This window comes from Pelobates fuscus, chromosome 6 (genome assembly GCF_036172605.1).
Source record: "Pelobates fuscus isolate aPelFus1 chromosome 6, aPelFus1.pri, whole genome shotgun sequence".
NCBI classification, from domain to species: domain Eukaryota; kingdom Metazoa; phylum Chordata; class Amphibia; order Anura; family Pelobatidae; genus Pelobates; species Pelobates fuscus.
The window spans coordinates 205,958,549-205,979,985 of record NC_086322.1 but is presented as its reverse complement, the minus strand read 5'-3'; positions in this window follow the sequence as shown (position 1 = coordinate 205,979,985).

Sequence of the window (21,437 nt, the reverse complement as noted above, 5' to 3'; positions counted from 1 at the left end):
TTAATGGTACTTGATAATACAAGTTGACTATCAGTACTACTAATTGTAAGGATGGGTAAACATTTTCTTCATCAAAGAAATAAAAAATACAAAACCAGATCTCACTACTTGGTGAGCAAAGCATACTATTTTCTGGGCTCTTGTGTATACGTTTGTGTATGCACTTTTTAAACCCCAGTGACATATGAGATTTAGACATTAGTATATGAGCAGGCACATACACACATTTATTTACATAAGCAGAATTAGTGATATCAAGAGAAATGCATTACGACATAGAAAAATAGCATGACATTTATGTGGTGCACAAACTTTCACTTTCACTTGCATTGTCTAGCACTTCTAGAACCAAAAAAGGGAAATTAGTGTGGAACTGGTGTCAGTGAGAGCATAATAGCATGTTCTCTCTTCTTTGATTTACCATGATCCACCATGTCTTGCCATCCACCCCTTCTCCTGCTCCCCCTCAATGACTGCTACCTTCCTCTTGTAATCTTCGGTCCTATAAAATAGTCCCTGTATACTTGCCATGTACACAAGTTGTGAATACTTTTGGCCCTTGAGAATGTTGTGTTCCTAAGTATGCCTTTAATTTTTGTTAAAAAAGAGAAAGGAAGATCTACAGAGAGATGGGGAAAATCCTCATCCCTAAACCAGATCAACCAAGGAAGGAATCCCCGTCCTAAATGTAATGCTAAAACGTAACCTTTATTGGTAATAAAATAAAACAATGTAAACACAATAGAAAAATAATAAAGAAAACATAAATGGAAATAAGGAGTGCCACCACAATAACTGTGGGTGTGGACAATAAAAATAATAAATAACGCTGTCCTTCAAAACCACCTATAGGTAGAGATCAAACGTCAAAGCTAGTAACTAGATAGGGAAGGAAAGAGGAGAGAACAAGGGTAATCCTCTGGGTAACTAGGATGCTCCTATTAAAGAAGGTGTGCTAGAAGGCTAGAGGTAACAAAATAACTAGTGCTAGCAGGCAACTAAGCTTCACTTGTGATGAAATGCACTATAATATAAGGATAAGTAAAACAAAATACTCTAACCGGAGAAACTCCCATGAAGCATGAATGAAGGAGACCACCCACAAGGAGCAGGATAAGAATGTCTGATAATGCCTAAACTAGGCTAAATAAAATGCCAACCTAAACTTGTAACTCTAAAGTTCCCTCCTAATAAACCACCAAAGTCCCAAAGCTAATGCACGTAATCTAGAATGACTAAAATCTTGAAGTGTGGAGCAACTCCTGACTAAACTACCTAACGCGCGTTTCAGCGCTTCTAAATGTGCCTTTGTCAGAGGTAAAGCAGAGGTCTGTCCCCTTGCCGGCTCTTTTATGTGTATCGAGCTGACAAAAAAGAAGGAGTGGCGGACCTGTTCGTGCCGAAAAATGGCGTTCAAATCAGTACCGCCTCTCTGTATGAGTCACTAGATGATTGACAGGACATGTAAATGAGCCCCTAGTGTCCCATCACCTAAATGCTCAACTGAAGATGAGCATAGTCTCGAGAAAAAAAAGAATCATCAAAGTCAATGAAAAATCCCATGTACATGTATGATATCAAATAAGGCAAAACTTAAATGACAGAAATAAGTCCTTATTGGTTATAAGGATAAAACATAAATGCAACATATACTTATTGTTACAAAAGAGCAGTATGGCTATATAGATCTAAATCCATTAGTAAGCCATTTAACTGTTTTTTCTTTAATTTTTGTGTCAACAAAATATGTACATCCAATTTGTTTTTGGGCTTTGTTCCCGACAATAGTTAGCTACTTTAAAACCTGGTTGAGCATCATATGAAAGACAGTATACCAATATTTGCAGTTCCAAACTTGGGTATGTTTTGTTAACTGCACTTTCCACAATACCCAGCCAGCCTAGAGCCTTGTTGAGCATCATGGGTATTACATGATAGTACAATAAATTTAGCAATTTATAGGAAAATTATGAGTTAAGAATTAGTAAATAATTGTAAATAACTCTGAAAAAGAATATTAATCATTAGCTTAGTAACAGTTATTGTTGATAAAGAAAGTAAAATATGGCAACTGTTGGTTCAGATCTTTGCTTTTTTAAGCTGCTTATAAATATTTTCTTTTGAAACAATATTTTGTGGGTCACTTCTCATTTATCTAATATTTAAAATAATTATTGCCCATTCACAACTAGGAAAAGGCAAATTATTTGTTAGTGCTGACATATTTGTTAAATAAAAGAATAAGACTATCCTCTGACTATACTCTTCAGTAACAATTTTCATGGAATATATTTAAAGAGGCATACCTTATTGTTTTTAAGATTACAATTTTCTCCTACACGTGTGCTCTTGTGATCAGTGTAATTAAATATTCCTATGTGAGAATGTGTCATGATTTTCTTTAACTCTGCTTTGGGAATTAGATCAATGATTCATTTGAATTACCATGTGTATTTTGTTCATATAATCAATTATTTTCTTCACAAAACACCAACTGCTCACTTGACTTAAATTCTGTAAATAAATGTGCATAGCCTGGGGGCTGGTCTACAGGATCCTCCATAAACATTTGTGTTGTACTCTCCAGCATGAGCAAGCATACGGCACTGACGTCAGCTCCTGGCAGATGAAGTTCCAGGAGCCCAAGAGGACCTTGAGGAAGATGATTCTAGTGCCCAGGAGTGATATGTTCAAGTAAATAAAAACTAAAATGTTACTTACATGTAAAAACCCATGGCCACCACAATAGAATAGAAACAGTCACCATCAGGGCTCTTTGCAAAGTACACAAAATACTCCAGAGATGACAGATGTGCTTTTATGATTTCTATTGATCATTTTATGGTAAATTTAAAGAAGAATGATCTATGTAACTGCCAAATATGTTATTTTATGCATATAAGATTTATTTTCTGTGTACTTCACATCTAAGGTAATATTTGAAATTGTAAACAGTTCTTGGTGGCTGGTACAATTACTAAATCATGAAAGTGAAATAATGAAATTTGTTAAAATGTTGATATGATTGATGAATGATCTAAACCTTTGAAGAATATTTTAGTAAAGCATTTTAGTATTGATATTTTAGCATCAATATAGATATTGTGTAGTCCAAAACTCCCAGCCATTAGGTTCATAGGGGGTAGAGCCATTTTCAAGTGAAACAATCAAATCAAGAGGTCTTCTTAAATATATGATCTAACCACATCATGACAAAGCTCCAAGCCATTAGCGGCATAAGGGTGGGCCATTTGTAAGCGAAAGAGACAAATAAAGAGTTCTTCTTAACCAAATGATGTAACCACAGCATTCTCAAACGATCTTACAATGCTGCTGTTAAGGATTCCATGTCATAAACCGGTAGTTTGTCACAGAGGTACTTACTTGACAGGCACACATGTCAACCTTAAGTTCATGATACGTTTGTTGATCTTGCATAAAATATATGTGTCAGCAACTCTCAGATGGAAACTATAATTTCGACTCCTAGTTGTGTGTCACCATGGTGAATGCAACTGTAAAATCTATTTAAACAGCCTGCTCAATGCTATTTTTTTTATAGGGCTTTTATCTTAAATTGCCATCTAATCATTGTTATTGAAATTGGACCTCTTGCAGATCTAAAGCTGTAAAATTACTATAACACATTTCCAATATATGATAACAATTATAAATATCATCAATAATTTGTTTAATTCCACCTAGATAAATACTTCTCTGGGATCGTTTACCACTGCATAATGGTTTCAATTGATCATTCTCATATAATTTCAGAGAAGAAAATAACCTAGTAAATATTTAATACTATATCTTATGAATAAAATTACAGGGATACTTTTTTGTACTTGTCATTTGAAGCATTCATTTGAAATTGTAAGCAGCCTTCAGTATAATTTAAGACTGCCAAATCATGAAAATGAAGTGACTGTATGTGTTATAATGCTAATGTGCATTTCAAAATAATTCCTGTACCAGTTTTATAGTCTTCATGTTAAAAATACTATTGTAATCATGCAATAGTATGCATGTTATTTAATGGGTGCATATCTACTAAACAGTGATTTTATGGGGGATGGATTTGCAGATTGTTCATTTAAATAATTATTGTTACTGAAGGACTTCATTTCACTTTTTATTTTGTGAAAAGAAACACTTTGGAGTGAAATGCAGCTTATTGAATTCCATTTTATACACATATTAAAAATATATACTTTTGTTTTTTGGGAGGGAGAGTGCGTGTGGAGGGTGCAGGTACTGAGTGGGATCTGTGGAGGGAGGCGGTTGGTGCAGGGGAGAAGGGACCTGTGCAGGGGAGGGAGGGACTGTCAGGGGGCTGGGAAGGCAGGGGTAGAGGGTATCTGTACAGGAGAGGGAGGGGATCTGTGCATGGAGGAAGACGGACAGTCCAAGTACAGAGAAAGGTGGCTGTGCAGGGAGAGAGGGGATCTGTACAGGGGAATGAAGGGGACTGTCAGGGTACTGGGGAGGCAGGGAGAGAGGGGATCTGTGCAGGGGAGGGAGAGTGAGAGGTGATCTGTGCAGGGGAGGGAGGAGGAGAGGGGATCTGTGCAGAGGAGGGAGGGGCTTGGTTCCGGGCAGTGAGGGGGGAGAAGGGGATATGTGTAGGGGAGTGAGGGGGAATCTCAGGGTACACTGGAGGGAGGGGGATCTGTGCAGGGGAGGGAGAGGGGATCTGTGCAGAGGAGGGAGGAGGAGAGGGGGGCTGTGCAGGGGAGGGAGGGGAACTGTGCAGGGAGGAGGACTGTCAGGGAGGCAGGGGGATCTGTGAAATTTCAGGGGAGGGAGGTGGGAGAGGGGATGTGTGCAGGGAGGGGGGATGTCAGGAAAGTAGGGGGATCTGTGAAAGTACAGCGGAGGGACCAGGGAGAGGGGCTGTCAGGGTGGCAGGGGTTCTGTGAAAGTGCAGAGGAGGGAAAGGGGAGAGTGGGGGACTATCATGGTACAGGGGAGGGAGGGGGAAGGGGGATCTGTGCAGGGGAGGGAGAGAGATAATCTGTGCAGATTACGCAGGGGGAGAGGGGATCTGTGCAAGGAGGGGTCTGTGCATGGAGACGGGGGTCTGTGCAGAGGGTGAGGGGATCTGTGGAAGAAGGGATCTGTGCAGGGAGGGGGGCTGTGCAGGGAGCGATGGGATCTGGGAAAGTGCAGGGGAGGTAGGGAGGAGAGAGGATGTGTGCAGGGGAGCCAGGGAGAGAGGAGATTTGTGCAGGGAGGGGGCTGTCAGGGAGGCAGGGCGATCTGTGAAGGTGCAGAGGGGGCAGGGGGAGAGGGGATGTGTGCAGGGAGGGAGGCTGTCTGGGAGGCACTTCCCATACTCCTGCCCCGCCTTTGCCCTCTCTCTGTGATAGATAGATAGGTAGATCAGGATCACTGCCAGGTCTCACTTAGAAGGTGGGAGGAGAAACATTGCCGCCCCCACAAATGTGCCCCCCTCTCCCCCCCTCCCCACAACCCCCCTTGCTACACCGCTGCACTTAACAGATGTTTAAAATACATTTCAGCTGTCATACCTAATCAACATTGCTTTTGGTATTGCTTGAAATGTATACATCTTTGATTTATTTTAGTTCAATTTACATTATTTAATGATTAAGTAAATATAAAAATATAGCTAAAATCTAAATGTAAGCATTTTTTGCTTTTCGATGCTGGCTCCCCTGCTCCAAGGCCAGATTAAGAGCACAGTGGGCCTGGTGCTAAAAATTATGAGGGGCCTAATTACAGAATCATATCGACAAAAACACTAAAACACTCCCAAGCGTCATGGATCTGATGGAGATGGTGCTGGAGAGAAAGAAAACAGCAGCTACAAGAAAACACATACCCTATGCTAATCTCCCTCTAATTTATGTTTTTATCTTTCAAGTAAATCCATAACCCCTAACAGCAGTGTCAAGTGAAGTAGTAAGTCAATGGGCACGGTAAAAGGGTGCACCACTGACACAAATCACGTAATCTGCCAAAAGGGGCGAACATGCCCAAAAAGAGGACATGTCTGCCCAAAGAATTAGAAGGCCAGCCTGGCATAAATGCATGTCAGGCTGCCTGCCAATCATGCAGCTGGCCAACTAAGGGCATACTATTCAGACAGCACCCTGAGCTTGGCATAAATGCATCTAATGATGCGCTCGCTCAACACTTTCTAAGGACTGTCCCCTAGCACTCGCTGGTCCACTTGTCTCCTTACCTTCTTACTAGCTTGCATACGCTCCTGGTATATAGTCTGGGACAGAGAAAAGCTGTATGTAGTGAGTGTAGAAGAAAGGGAACATGCCACAGTGTTAGAGAGACCAAAGTCAGCATTACCTTAAAGGATCACTATAGGGTCAGGAACACAAACATGAATTCCTGACCCTATAGTGTTAACACCACCATCTAGCCCCCTGGGCCCCTCATGCCTCCATAAATATAGTAATATCTTACTGTATTCAAGCCTGAAGCTGTAACTCTGCATGCTGTCAGACTCAGAAAAACAAGCAGTCTGCTGACATCATTAGAAGGGGTGGCCTGATTCAATCACAGTGCTTCCCCATAGGATTGGCTGAGACTGACAAAAAGGCAGATCAGGGGCAGAGCCAGCATGATTCAAACACAGCCCTGGCCAATCAGCATCTCCTCATAGAGATGAATTGAATAAATGAATCTCTATGAGGAAAGTTCAATGTCTGCATGCAGAGGGAGGAGACACTGAATGTTTGGATGCATTTTAGGCAGCCATGACCCAGGAAGGATCTCTAACAACTATCTAAGAAGTGGCCAGTGAAGTTATCACTAGGCTGTAATGTAAACACTGCATTTTCTCTGAAAATACAGTGTTTACAGCAAAAAGCCTGACGGTAATAATTCTACTAACCAGAACAAATTCAATCAGCTGTAGTTTTTCTTGTGACTAGAGTGTCCCTTTAACTATATTCATTGTCAGGCAGTCCACACAAGTTTTGTTCCCATACATCCCTCTTAAGTTTCCATACTTAAGTAAGAGTATGTGAAAAGTAGTTAGGGTTGCCACCTTTCTTGGAAAAACGTACCGGCCTTACTAATTTGCAAAATTAATATGTAAGGGTGACATCACATGATGTAAATCACAAGGAGTGACATAAGAGAAAATGCTGTAAAATCACCAAAAAACTACTTAGTTTGATTCTGCTGTATAGATGGATTCCTCCCAGTGCCCCCATGTCTCCCAGTGCCCCCATGTGTCGATTACTCCAGGTCTCAGTGTTCCTATGTATCAGTGTCTCAGTGCCCCATGTCTCCCAGTGTCCCCTAGTGTTGTGTCCCCAGGTCTCCCAGTGACCCTATGTATCACAGTGTCCCTATGTATCACAGTGTCTCAATGCCCCATGTCTCCCTGTGTCCTCCAGTATTCCCATGTGTCTATGTCCCCATGTATGCGTCACTAGGACACTAGGAAGACACTAGCTTGGAGACATAGGGACATTGAGACATTTGAGGCACTGGGAGACATGGAGGCACTAGGAGACATGGGGACAGTGAGACACTGGGAGACTAGGGGGCACTGAGACACCAGGGACACTGGCTGGGAGATATGGGGACACTGGGAGACATGGGGACACTGTGTCCCCATGTGTCTGTGTCATAATGTCTCCCAATGTCCCGTAGTGTCTCAGTGTCTGCCATAATGTCTCCCAGTGTCCCTTAGTGTCTCAGTGTATGTCTCCTTGCAGCCTTTCCCCCATCCCTTACTTCCCTGAGCTGTAGGCTGTCTCTGCAGGGTGGGAGTTGCTGTCTGGACTCTCTGTAACTGCACCCCTGCAGATCAGTGAGTATAGATAGGCAAATAGTAATATGCTGGAACTTCCTATCCCTGCCTGTCTCCACACACAGCGACCCCTACTGGCCAGTGCTGGTATTGCATAGTAATCTCTTGTTTATACTGAGAAAAATACCAGCATTTGTAGTGCCAATATCACTGCAATATTGGCACCAGCCAGGCAGCCTCAAATACTGGCTGTGCCAATAAAATAAAAGCCAGGTGGAAACCCTAAGAGTAGTGAGTGAAAAAAAAATGTAAAACAAAAAAACAATTTATTTTTTTACATCAATGGGCCTATTCCATAGGCCTGGGCCTGGTGCTGCAGCTCCATCAGCCCCTATGTTAATCCGGCCCTGACCTGCTCATCAAGACCACATGCACCCATAAGTCCATGAACATACAGTGTCAAACGTTTGTGCCTTTGCAAGTATGTATGAAAAATAGTCGGTGCATGTAGAAATGCAAGGCGGGAAGTATATTATTTAAATGTAATGGGACACTATGAGCACCAAAACAACTTTAGCTTAATGAAGCAGTTTTGGAGTATAGATCATGCTCTGCCGTCTCACTGCTCAATTCTCTGATTCTTAAGAGTGAAATCACGTTTGTTTCTGTTTATGCACCAATGGCCACATCTTCTGTTTAATTTATAATGTGTTACTTCCTGCTCTGTTAATGACTAGACCCTGCAGGGTATCCTATGTATGATTAAAGTTCAATTTACAGAGCAGGAGATACAATTTCACATCTGATTTAATCATTATTTTCATGCAGGCTGTGTGAATCACAGCCAGGTGAGTTGTTACTAGGTCTGCATAAACAGAAACAAACATTATTTAACTCCTAAATGATCTATCCAGCAAAACAGCTCCATTACACTAAAGTTGGTTTGATGCCTATAGTGTCCCTTTAAAGTAATTGGAAAGCAAGCCACATCACAGGAGGAGGCGTTAAACAAAAATAAAATAAAAATAAACACCAAATTGTAACTTGGCTTGTTAACATCTGCTTGTTAATCAAAATGGCTGAGCTTGAAATTTTAGTATATTAGGAACATAATATATAACATAATTTAAGTTACTGAGATTTCATGGGATGAAAAACACGGTTGAGCTGGTAAATGGATATGCATTATTTAAGAATGATACAGAAACAAACAGAAAAGGGGGAAGAGCATGTTTGTATATCAATATTTAAAGCCAAGTGTTAAAGAAATTCTATATTATGATACAGGTGAGGATGCCTTATGGGTTGAAATTTCCACAGGAGAAAAAAGGGAGAGTTCCTAAATAGTAGGAACAAGTTACAAACTCAAAAACAGTAATACTGATGGGGAAGAGAAACTTCTCTTTGTGCCTCTACTGGTTGTTTTTTCTCCTTTGATCTGTTAATAAAATGATGGGAACTCAATCAGTCTGCATGTCTGTGTAATTTGTTAAACATTGGAGATTTTAATTATCTAAACTGTGACTGTCCAAGAGGGACTAGTAGTAAAGGAAAGGGAACAGGTTTTTTAACTGTAGCGTAATAGCTTCTTGATCCAAGGATAAATCTGACTGCCATTCTGGGGTCAAGAGGAAATTGTTTTCCTAGTTTGTTGCAACATTGGAAGTGCTTCAAACTGGGTTTTTTTGCCTTCTTTTGGATCAACAGCAAAAGACAAATGTGAGGAAGGCTGAACTTAAAGGAGCACTATAGTGCCAGGAAAACATACTCGTTTACCTGGCTCTATAGGGTCCTTGGGTCCCCCTCACCCTCAGGGCCCCCCTCCCACCGGGCTCTAGGGGGAGGAAGGAGTTAATCCCTTGGTCCACGCGCACATTCAGCCAGTCTCATAGGAAAGAATTATCAATGCTTTCCTATGGACACTGGTGTCTTCTCACTGTGAAAATCAACTTACACCCTAAATGGTAGTGAATTAGAGATAACCACACAAGAGGAGGATTTGGGAATTGTTATAGACAACAAATTAGGCAATGCAATGTCAATCTGCAGTTGCTAAGGCCAGTAAGGTTTTGTCATGTATAAATAGGGGCATAAATTCTCGGGATGAAAATATAATTTTGCCTCTTTATAAATCGCTGGTAAGACCACACATTGAATATTCTGTGCAATTTTGGGCACCTGTTCTAAAGAAGGATATCATGGCACTAGAAAAAGTGCAGAGACAAGCTACGAAATTGATAAACGGTATGGAGCATTTTAATCACAAAGAAAGGTTAAAAAATGTAAATCTCTTTAGTTTGGAAAAACGCGGCTCAGAGGGGATATGATAACATTATACAAATATGTTCGGGGCCAGTACAAACCATTATCTGGAAATCTATTCATAAACAGGGATATACATAGGACACAAGGTCACACATTTAGGCTGGAAGAAAGGAGATTTCATCTAAGGCAAAGAAAAGTTTTTTTACAGTAAGAGCAATAAGGATAAGGAATTCTCTGTCTGAAGAGGTGGTTTTATCAGAGTCCATACAGATATTTAAACTGCAATTGGAAAAAATACTTGCAAAACCATAACATACAGGGATGCCATTTCTAATTAGTGGAGTAATAGCTGCTTGATGGAGACATCTGCCTACTATTTTGGGGTCAAGAAGGATTTTTTTCCTAGTTTGTTGCAAAATTGGAAGTGCTTCAGACTTGTTTTTTGCCTTCTTTTGGATCAACAGCAAAAACATATGTGAGGAAGGCTGAACTTGATGGACTCAAGTCTCTTTTCAGCTATGTAACTATGTAACTATGTGTCTCTTTTCAGCCTATGTAACTATGTATCTATGTAACCTGTTAATTGACACTTGTGTTAATTAGTAGAAGAAACAACTTGAATCGATGCTTGTTTGGATCACATAATAACTAGACTTGGAGATTTGTTTAGCTATGAAGTGCAATTCATAAGCATTAAGGCCGATCAGTTGATTAGTCAAATTCCCAAACTCCAAGACAAAATTTAGCTGAATCATAAAGCGCAATGGACAAAAATGTTAATTTTGATTTGTGATTTTGGATTCCATCTGTGTCAAAAAAAGATGACTCATGGGAACAAGATGAATGATGGATCTAAAATAAATAAATCATTTATATATATTTGGAGACCGTGAGTGCAGCCAAATCTTTTACTCTGAAAAAAATATATCAACAGAACATAGTGTAATATTAACACTATGTTCTGTTGATACTTTATCAGATTATACAGCTTTTTTCCATCTCTTTTTCTACATATATACCTGGTTACCCTGGGAAGCTGTTATTTATAAGTTAAGTACATTGTTTTGTTATATCCACTGAGCACTATTTTGTGGTGCAAGGGTGTAAATTGTATTTTTCTCTTGTTGTATATACATATTTTACTCTCTCTCTCTCTCTCTCTCTCTCTCTCTATATATATATATATATATATATATATATACATATTTAATATATACATATTTAATAAATACTGTATATAATATATAAATATATTTGTTTACTGCTCCTCCTCTTTTTCCCGTGACTGGTTGCTTTTTCTCTCTTGATCTGTGAATCCAATATTAGGAACATTTGCTACATATCAGTGTACTGTAGAATATATCATATGTATACATTTTCCAGTACACTTATTGGCACATTTTCCCACCTTTTGATTTGTCTGATTCATTTTCCCATTTTTTTTTCTTTAACCAATTTTGGTCATAGTTTTTTCTTTTCAAGTTAAGTAGATTCCCCTGTTTTTAAAGACTTAAGCTAAAGAGCTTTGGGAAAGTGTCCGTAATATGGTATGATTTCAGATATGGGCTTAACATATATGCTACCTCTAAAAAGGCTTATTTCAACAGGATAAGGAAAGGTTTACAATTTGTTGACGGGAACTATTCACTGGTAAAAGCACAGAGGAAACATCTTTAAGCAAATTCTGCAACAGTTTGTTTCTCAATAAATATTGTTGGAAAATTAATATAAAAGAAGCAAATGAAAACTAGTGTGGTTTTGTAAAAAAGGCAGTCAAGTAATAAAAAATAAGAAATGCAATTCAAAACATATTAATAGCATACTGTACCAAATATAACCATGCAAACAGGCTTGAAGGTGGCAGTTAGATTGGCTAAACTAGAAAATAAAAAAGAGCGCAAGATCAGCGCCAAAAAAGACACATAAGTACATTAATGGTTCCTCTGTGGATGCGTCTAGTGTAGACCGTTCCGTATATGTAAATACAAGAGAGGTAGAGGCGACTAATGGTATAGTATGAAAGTTCAGGGTGTGATAGGTAACAAAATGTAGAGAACTCACATTCAAGAGAGCTATGGCCAGCTCTGGTGTGGATTGCGTACAGCGGTATAATCCCCGCTTATGGGATATGTAGGGAGGGGGTCTCCGTCAACACCGTCTGGTAGTCCAGAACTCGGAAAAGAAAGACAGAAAGCGACAATAGTGCTCTCAATTTTGATGTGGTTCAGTGTGCAGATAAGAAGAGGTAAAAAACTGACATTTGAGGGAGCTATGGCCAGCTCTGGTGTGGATAGCGTACAGCGGTATAATCCTTGCTTATAGGATTTGTAGCGGCGATACGTCCGTCAGCACTGTCTGGTGATCCAAGGTTCCAATATAGAAAAATAAAAAGCAGCAATAGTGCTCTCAATTGTGATAGGTTAAAAGAGTAGTAGAGGAAATAAAATAATACTTGTGGCAAACCTAGCCACTTCTGGACTATGATATGTAGAGGTTGTCCATAGGATGTAAGGGGGGACTGTATCTTCTATATTATGTGTGTATTGTATAGCACCGTTCGCATGCTGGCAGCCTTAAGCTACCAGCATGCAAACCCTTCGTTTGACGAATTACGGCCATCCGGGCCGTTCGCCAACCGAACACGGGCTCCCCAGGGGGACCACACACTTAGCAGTCGTGTGGCGCTCGTTAACCGATTGCAACATTGTTGCAATCGGTAATTAAAGGCTCTCCTAGGTGGCCGTCGTTCGACTACCGACCATGCGGCGGTCGGCCATCTTGGATCCTTTGTCTCCCCAGCGGTGTTCGGTCGTCGAGCGCCTGGTACTGAAAACGGCCACTCAATGATACGAACACCGCTGGACTTCCCGAGCGTTCGGGAGTTCCGCTCTCATCGCATTATGTTTCCCATCGGCGTTCGGTAGTTTTAAACCGAACTCGATGGTTAAGTGTATTTTATGCGGCGTTCGGTCAGTTCAGCTGGGAGCTGAGCGGTATTCTCACAAAAGATGCGCTCAGGTCCCAGCTACCTGCCGAACGTTCGGTCATTTAAATCTACCGAATAAAATGTGAAAACCGTATTTTAATACAGATTGTCAGTTCTGCTGCACGAGGGGATAATCCACTTAATCGTCCATTTTAGTGGGAGTATCCTTCTCGTGCAGCACAGCCTGTTGGGAAAATTACATTGCATGATGGGAGAAATCCCCTGGATTTACTGTCTGGAAACCCCTTGCATGGGGAACTGTATAAATATGCCAGCTGTGAATAAAGCCAGTTAGTTGACTCCCAGACTGTGTTTCGTCCGGTTATTGGGAGGATTTGGGAACTTGCCTTACTTTTCAGCGCTGACTGTGGATGTACCTGTGGAACCAGCGGATATCGGGGATTATAATACTATCCTCCGCTACAATACTCACAAAGATAGAGCAGAGGTACTGCTCTATGGATAGGCGCTGGTGGTATGATCCCCACCTAGGATTTCTTGGAGTACTGGAACTTTAAAATTGCCAGTGGAAGTAAAAGTAAAGAGGAAAGGTTAAAATGCCAGGAATAGGTAAAAAAGTTTAAAGTGCATAGAGAGTGCAATAAAAAGAGGATTGGTACAATAAAGTAGCCAAAAAACTTGTATTGATCTAAAATACACAATAAAATACAGAATTAATAACCATTAATGTATTTTATTTTGTATTTTAGATCAATAAAAGTGTAGTGTATTTATCTACCCTTATTTGGCGCAGCCCTTCCATATCTTTTTGTATCTATCCACCGAAGGACCCGAGGGGTTTTCCTTCATTTGGGTTGCTGCCTACCTTGACTAATTTTGTGATTACTAGCGCTGAATTCTTTTTGTGTTTATAAGTACATTAATGCCGAAAAAGGTTGCGTGAAAGTGCTTGTCCATCGGAATCTGAAATGTGTGTTAATCAAAGAGGATAAGGACAAGGCAGAATTTAAAATACATATTTTTTCCTTAGGTATACAACAATCAAGTATTAATGGCTGTAGATTTGCAAAGACATGTTACAAAACACTTAAAGGAAATGGGTGATTGGTTAGTACTCTTTAAAATGCTACAGCATTTAAATAAAGCTAATGTACACAAAGCACCAGTGCCAGATGGTATATCCCCATGGCTACTTAGTGTAGTTAAATTAAGGTAGAAATACCCATACCACTGTTTTAATCTTTCCTGATTTTTTTCTTTCAGAAAACGTGCTAGAGGATTGGAAAAAAAGCAGAAACATAAGAAAAAGTATTAAAAAGCTCAACCTGGAAACAATTTTGAGCTTAACATTGCTTGTTAGGAAATTATCGAAAGGGCGGTTAGAGGATAATATTTTAGAATTTATTTTAAACAACAATATCATTAGTAGGAATCAAGAAGGTTTTATGAAAGACAGGTCATGCAAAAGCAACATAATTGTGTTCTAGGAAGATGTTAGTAGAAATACAGATAATTGTGTTCCAGCATTTAAATAAATCTAATGTAAACAAACCCCGAGGCCAGATGGTATTCACCCACAACTACTTAGTGTAGAATACTTAGGGTAGAAATACCATATCATTGATTTTAATATTTCATGATTCTTTTCTTTCAGGAAATGTACTAAAGGACTGGAGAAAAGCAGAAAATGGTGAAAAATTATTCATATTGTCATTCTCAAAACAACTTACTATTTATTTAAAGAAGGTGTATAAAAACAGAAGTAATGAGCAATAAAAGTAAAAAGATGTAAATTTGTCATCTTTAACTACTCTATTTCATGATCAGCAGTGTACTGAGGAAGGGGGTGTGCAGCTTTATGAACCCCTGATGACAGCCAGAAAGGGGGTGCACACAGCACCATTCTCCTGGCTCTGAACTGCTCAAACATAGCAAACATAGTGCAACCAAACCAGACCACAGCACAGGGCATTCATGCTTCTCTGTTTAGTTTGCCCATGCAGTTTGCGAGGAGAGATAAGTACCACTCAGTGGTGAGTGGAGGGTGGAGGAATTTAAAGTCATATCCCACATCCTGTCACTCAATGCTGTATGCTGGATTGAGAAGCTGGGCAGAGGAGAATGATTATTTTCTGCCTCAGTACACCGCAACTATGCTACAGTCACTGTTTGGTTTAGGCAGTTTTGGTGGTCTATATTCTATTCTATTTTCCCCACATTTGCAGACAAAGCACTTTAACCTCTGGACCAAGAGCTACTCAACTATAGTATGATATGCCAGAGAATTTAGAAGGGCAGTGTCTGAAAAGAACAGGCAACAGATCAATAATTTCTAGAGATATCCATAGAAAGTATTTTCAACTTGATATTTTTTACATTTCAGTTTGACTGAAATTAGAAAATGATTGATTCTGTCGAACCAAAATGTAGTGAAAATTTTAGTTAATTTCTTATTTTCAGATGGCCATTATTCCCTATGGAAAATAAGCCAAAATATGTCAGTCACAACAAACTCCAAAAGAGGATAATACACCTAATTAGTAAGTGGAATGTCAGGTGCATTTAAAAAGATGGCTGAACTCTCCATGCACTTATTTAGAGTTGAATCAACCAATAAAATGAATGAATGGCACTTAACGAAACTTAGTCAGCAGTCCATTCAGTGCTCTGCAAGTTGCAATGCTGTGTTTGCCCTGCATGACTGAGTCCTTGTCAGGGTACCTGAAGCCTCTACCTCCGAAAGAGGTAGAGACTTAGTAGTTTACTCCTCCAGCAGGTCGGCTTCCTCCATCCCTCGCGGCTCTCCTAGACACTCTCACGCCGGCCGCGAGGGATCCGTCTCATTTTATGACGTCACGCACGCTGCCCGACGTCATGACGTCAGTCCGGACCGATCTGTCACTCAAGTGACTGGAAGCCACTCAGGACTCGTCGGAGGCGGGTATACTCACTGTAACCAGGGTATTTAAACCTGTTTCTCCCATTCACTCATTGCCCTGTCGTGGTTCTAGCCTGTCTAGTCACACAGTGCTCTGGCGATTTCAGTTATTCCTTTGGTTCCGACCCGGCTAGTTTGACTTACTCTGTTTCCCTCTGGTATCCTTGACCCGGCTTGTTCTTCGCTCACCTGTCCTCTCGTTCCCTCGACCTCGGCTTGTTTCTGACCATTCTCTTTACTCTCCGTACGTTAGTCCGGCCATTCTAAGGTCCGGTATACGTACCCTGTCCTGTTTGTACTTTGCGTGTTGGATCCCTGTCCCGATCCTGACATTACGACAGGGCCAATGGATCCTGCAGGTACAAACAGTCAGGTTGGTCCCTCTGATTCCAGGTTTGACGCCATGGAACACAGAATGGACCAGATGGCACTAGCACTACAGGCGCTATTATCTCGTGCCAATAACCCACCTGAGGAGATCCGTACTACTTCCATCTCTCCTGTAAGTTCTGGTCTAGAGGTAGCCACTGTAGGTGCCTCTTCCCGTATTACCCCACCTGTACGTTATGGTGGTTCACCGGAGAAGTGTCGTGGTTTTTTGAACCAGATTAGTATCCACTTCGAACTACAACCTCGCTCCTATCCCACAGATAGGGCGAAAGTTGGATTTATTATCACCCTACTCATTGAGAAAGCTCTGAGATGGGCCAACCCACTATGGGAGAATGATAACCCATTGGTATATAATTATAATGCCTTTGTAGCTGCATTTAGAAGAACTTTTGACCCTCCTGGTAGGAAGGTTAATGCAGCCAGATTACTGTTGCGCCTGAGACAGGAGAACCGAACACTTGTGGATTATGCACTAGAGTTCAGGTCTCTGGCGGCAGAAGTCAAGTGGAATGAGCAGGCTTATATAGATGTATTTTTGAACGGGCTATCAGATATTATCCTTGATGAGGTTGCTACTAGGGAGCTTCCTGAGAATTTAGAGGACTTAATTTCGTTCATTTCTCGTATTGATGAGCGTTTAAGAGAGAGACAGAATACTAGAGAGAGGAACTTCAGACCTGCCTTTAAATTAGCCCCTACATTTCAAAGTCCTGATTCCAATACCTCACTGTATCCTGAACCTATGCAGATAGGCAATACTCGCCTCTCTGAAGAGGAGAGGCAGTACAGGAGAAGGGAGGGTTTATGTATGTATTGTGGAGCCAGAGGTCATTTGCGTCTGAATTGTCCTACTCGCTCGGGAAACGCCCGCACCTAAGTTTCTCTAGAGGACAGGCCTTGGGTGTTTCTATTTTGTCCTCTACGCATAATTATAAAGATCACAGGCTTCTGCTACCAATTTCTTTAACGTGGGAGTAGGGAATGCTAAAGACCATGGCCTTGATAGATTCCGGAGCTGCTGAGAATTTTATCGACCAAGTCTTTGCTACTAAACACACTATCCCATCCCAGTTAAGGGATACACCCTTGGCCGTTGAGGCCATAGATGGTAGACCTTTACTTGAGCCTGTTATCTCTCATGAGACTATACCCATTAACTTAACTATTGGTATCTTACACGAGGAGAACTTATCACTTATGCTCATTTCATCTCCTTCTGTTCCCATAGTCCTGGGCTACCCATGGTTAAAGAGACATAACCCTATTATCGATTGGGAATTAGGGGAGATAATCTCATGGGGCCAGGGTTGTCAGGAGAGGTGTTTACGCAGGGTGTCTCCATTGGCTATGATTAACACACCAGATAGTTCTACCCAGTCTACAGGGAGACAGATACCTCCTCTGTACATAGACTTGAAAGCAGTGTTTGATAAGAAGAACGCTGATACACTACCCCCACACAGGACCTTTGATTGTAAAATTAATCTTTTGCCCGGCACCATGCCCCCCAGGGGTAATGTATATCCTCTATCCATTAAAGAGAATTCTGTTTTAGAGGAATATATTCAGGAGAATTTAGACAAGGGATTCATTAGGAGATCCTCTTCTCCCGCCGGGGCTGGATTTTTTTTTGTTAAAAAGAAGGATGGCTCACTCAGACCATGTATTGATTACCGAGGTTTGAATAAAATAACCATTAGGAATGCCTATCCGATCCCCTTGATTACCGAGCTCTTTGATCGGCTAAAAGGTTCTAAGATTTTCACCAAGTTGGACCTCAGAGGGGCATATAACTTGGTGAGAATTCAACAAGGTCACGAGTGGAAGACAGCGTTTAATACCCGCTACGGGCATTATGAGTACACGGTCATGCCTTTTGGCCTTTGTAACGCACCGGCAGTATTCCAGGATCTAATTAACGAAGTTCTTAGGGAATTTCAACAGGATTGTGTTATTGTATACCTGGATGACATTCTCATACACTCTAGAGAGATTGAGACCCACCATAGACAAGTCAGAAAGGTATTACACAAACTTCTACAACACGGCTTATACTGCAAATTGGAGAAATGCAGCTTTGACCAGACCCAGATAGATTTTCTTGGATACGTGATTTCTGGGGAAGGCTTTTAGATGATCCTGACAAACTCCAGTCTATTCTAGATTGGCCATTGCCTAAGGGACTCAAGGCTATCCAGAGGTTTATTGGGTTCTCCAATTATTATAGGCGCTTCATTAAGGGTTACTCTTCTATTATTGCACCTATTACCAATATGACCAAACAAGGGGCTGATACTAAGACTTGGTCTACTGAAGCTCTCGTTGCTTTCAAAAATCTCAAATAACTTTTTGCTTCTGCTCCAATATTAGTCCATCCTGATACATCCTTGCCGTTCCTACTTGAGGTCGATGCCTCTGAGACAGGAGTAGGTGCCGTTCTCTCACAAAGGTTGGGGGTGGATAAACCGTTACATCCTTGTGGTTTTTTTTCCAAGAAACTTTCTGGGCCTGAGAGCAGGTATGACATCGGAGACAGGGAATTGTTAGCAGTCATTAAAGCCTTGAAAGAGTGGAGACATCTATTGGAGGGCACCTTACATCCGGTTACTATTTTGACGGACCACAAGAACTTGTCCTATATTGGGGAGGCTAAGCGTTTGTCCTCTAGGCAAGCTCGTTGGTCCTTATTCCTGACTCATTTCAATTATGTACTTACTTACAGACCTGGCTCTAAGAACTCTAAGGCCGATGCTTTGTCTCGACAATATGAACCTTTCACTGTATCTGAACCGATTCTTTCTTCTATAGTTCCTAAATGCAAGATTGTTGCTAATACGAATCTCAGGATTCATTCCCCGTTACTGGCCGAGATCATTAAGCTGCAACATCTAGCACCTAAACAGACTCCTGAGGGTCGACATTTCGTTCCTCCTACTCTTCAACTGGAGCTGTTGCAATGTTTCCATAACAGCAAGATGGCGGGACATCCTGGTATCCGCAAGACGTATGCTTTGATTTCTAAAGACTTCTGGTGGCCTGCTTTACGTAAAGATACTAAAGATTTCATCGCTGCGTGTGAAGTGTGTACTAAGACCAAACAACCTCATACGCTCCCAAGTGGATTCCTGCATCCCTTAGAGGTACCAGAGAAACCATGGTCTTGTTTGGCCATGGACTTTATTGTCGATCTACCTATCTCTAAAAAACAGACTGTTATCCTCACCGTGGTTGACAGATTCACCAAGATGGCCCACTTCATTCCCTTGCCTAAACTTCCATCCTCCCAAGAGTTGGCAGAGATATTCGCGAGGGAGATTTTTCCGCTTACATGGGATACCTTCCCAAATCGTATCTGACAGAGGGTCCCAATTTGTTTCCCGTTTTTGGAGATCCTTTTGTTCTCAACTAGGTATTAAATTAAATTTCTCTTCTGCCTATCATCCCCAGTCTAACGGAGCTGCTGAACGTACTAACCAAAAGATTGAGCAATATCTACGTTGTTTTGTTTCCGAACACCAGGACGATTGGGTCGGTTTGATTCCTTGGGAAGAGTTTGCGCACAACAATCTCGTTTGTGACTCTACTCATTCAAGCCCCTTCTTCATGAACTATGGCTTTCATCCATCTATTCTTCCCTCGGTTTCTCCTTCCCAAGGTGTACCGTCGGTTGATGTACATGTTGCCAATTTGAGGAAGTTGGGGATCAGACTCGACAAATTCTTCTACACAATTCTATGCTGGTTAAGAAACACGCCGATAAACGTAGAAGGGCGGCTCCGATTTTCGTTCCAGGCGATAGAGTATGGTTAAGCACTAGGAATATTCGGCTTAAAGTTCCTTCCATGAAATTCGCTCCTCGATATATTGGCCCTTACAGGATCTTGACTCGAATTAACCCAGTGGCGTATCGTCTAGCTCTCCCAGCTGCCTTACGCATCCCTAATTCCTTTCACGTTTCATTGTTGAAACCCCTAGTTTGTAACAGATTCTCCTCCACGATCGCCCCTCCTCGCTCTGTTCAGGTGGAGGGTCAGGAGGAGTATGAGGTTAACTCCATCATTGATTCTCGTATATCTCGGGGGAGAGTACAATATTTGGTCGACTGGAAGGGATATGGTCCTGAGGAGAGAAGTTGGGTACCACAAGAGGATGTTCATGCTCCTCACCTTCGCAGGGCGTTTCACTCACGCTTTCCGTCTCGTCCCGGTTCCTTCCGCTCGGTGGGCGTATCTGAGAGGGGGGGTACTGTCGGGGTACCTGAAGCCTCTACCTCCGAAAGAGGTAGAGACTTAGTAGTTTACTCCTCCAGCAGGTCGGCTTCCTCCATCCCTCTCGGCTCTCCTAGACACTCTCACGCCGGCCGCGAGGGATCCGTCTCATTTTATGACGTCACGCACGCTGCCCGACGTCATGACGTCAGTCCGGACCGATCTGTCACTCAAGTGACTGGAAGCCACTCAGGACTCGTCGGAGGCGGGTATACTCACTGTAACCAGGGTATTTAAACCTGTTTCTCCCATTCACTCATTGCCCTGTCGTGGTTCTAGCCTGTCTAGTCACACAGTGCTCTGGCGATTTCAGTTATTCCTTTGGTTCCGACCCGGCTAGTTTGACTTACTCTGTTTCCCTCTGGTATCCTTGACCCGGCTTGTTCTTCGCTCATCTGTCCTCTCGTTCCCTCGACCTCGGCTTGTTTCTGACCATTCTCTTTACTCTCCGTACGTTAGTCCGGCCATTCTAAGGTCCGGTATACGTACCCTGTCCTGTTTGTACTTTGCGTGTTGGATCCCTGTCCCGATCCTGACAGTCCTGTGGTAAAAAGGTTGAGCAAAATGAAGAGGACACTAAAGAGGACACTAAAAGGCAGGATTAGTCTGATATTTAAATGGTTTAGGTTCTTTCTGTAATGGCAGATGAACTAAGACCAGAGAACAGGGTGGGACTCACTGAAGGGTAAGCTATTAGAGATGTCTATTCTCAGTATTTTCTTGCACCCTACTTTAGTTTGATTGTCTAATCATAAGGCTAGCCATTTAGGCAATACCGTAGCCATTTTTGCATTGCAGCACTTTTTGCTGCTATGTGGTTTGTACTTGGAAAATTCTGATGAACCAAGCTGCAAAGTGGACAAAATTCGGTGGATCCAATTT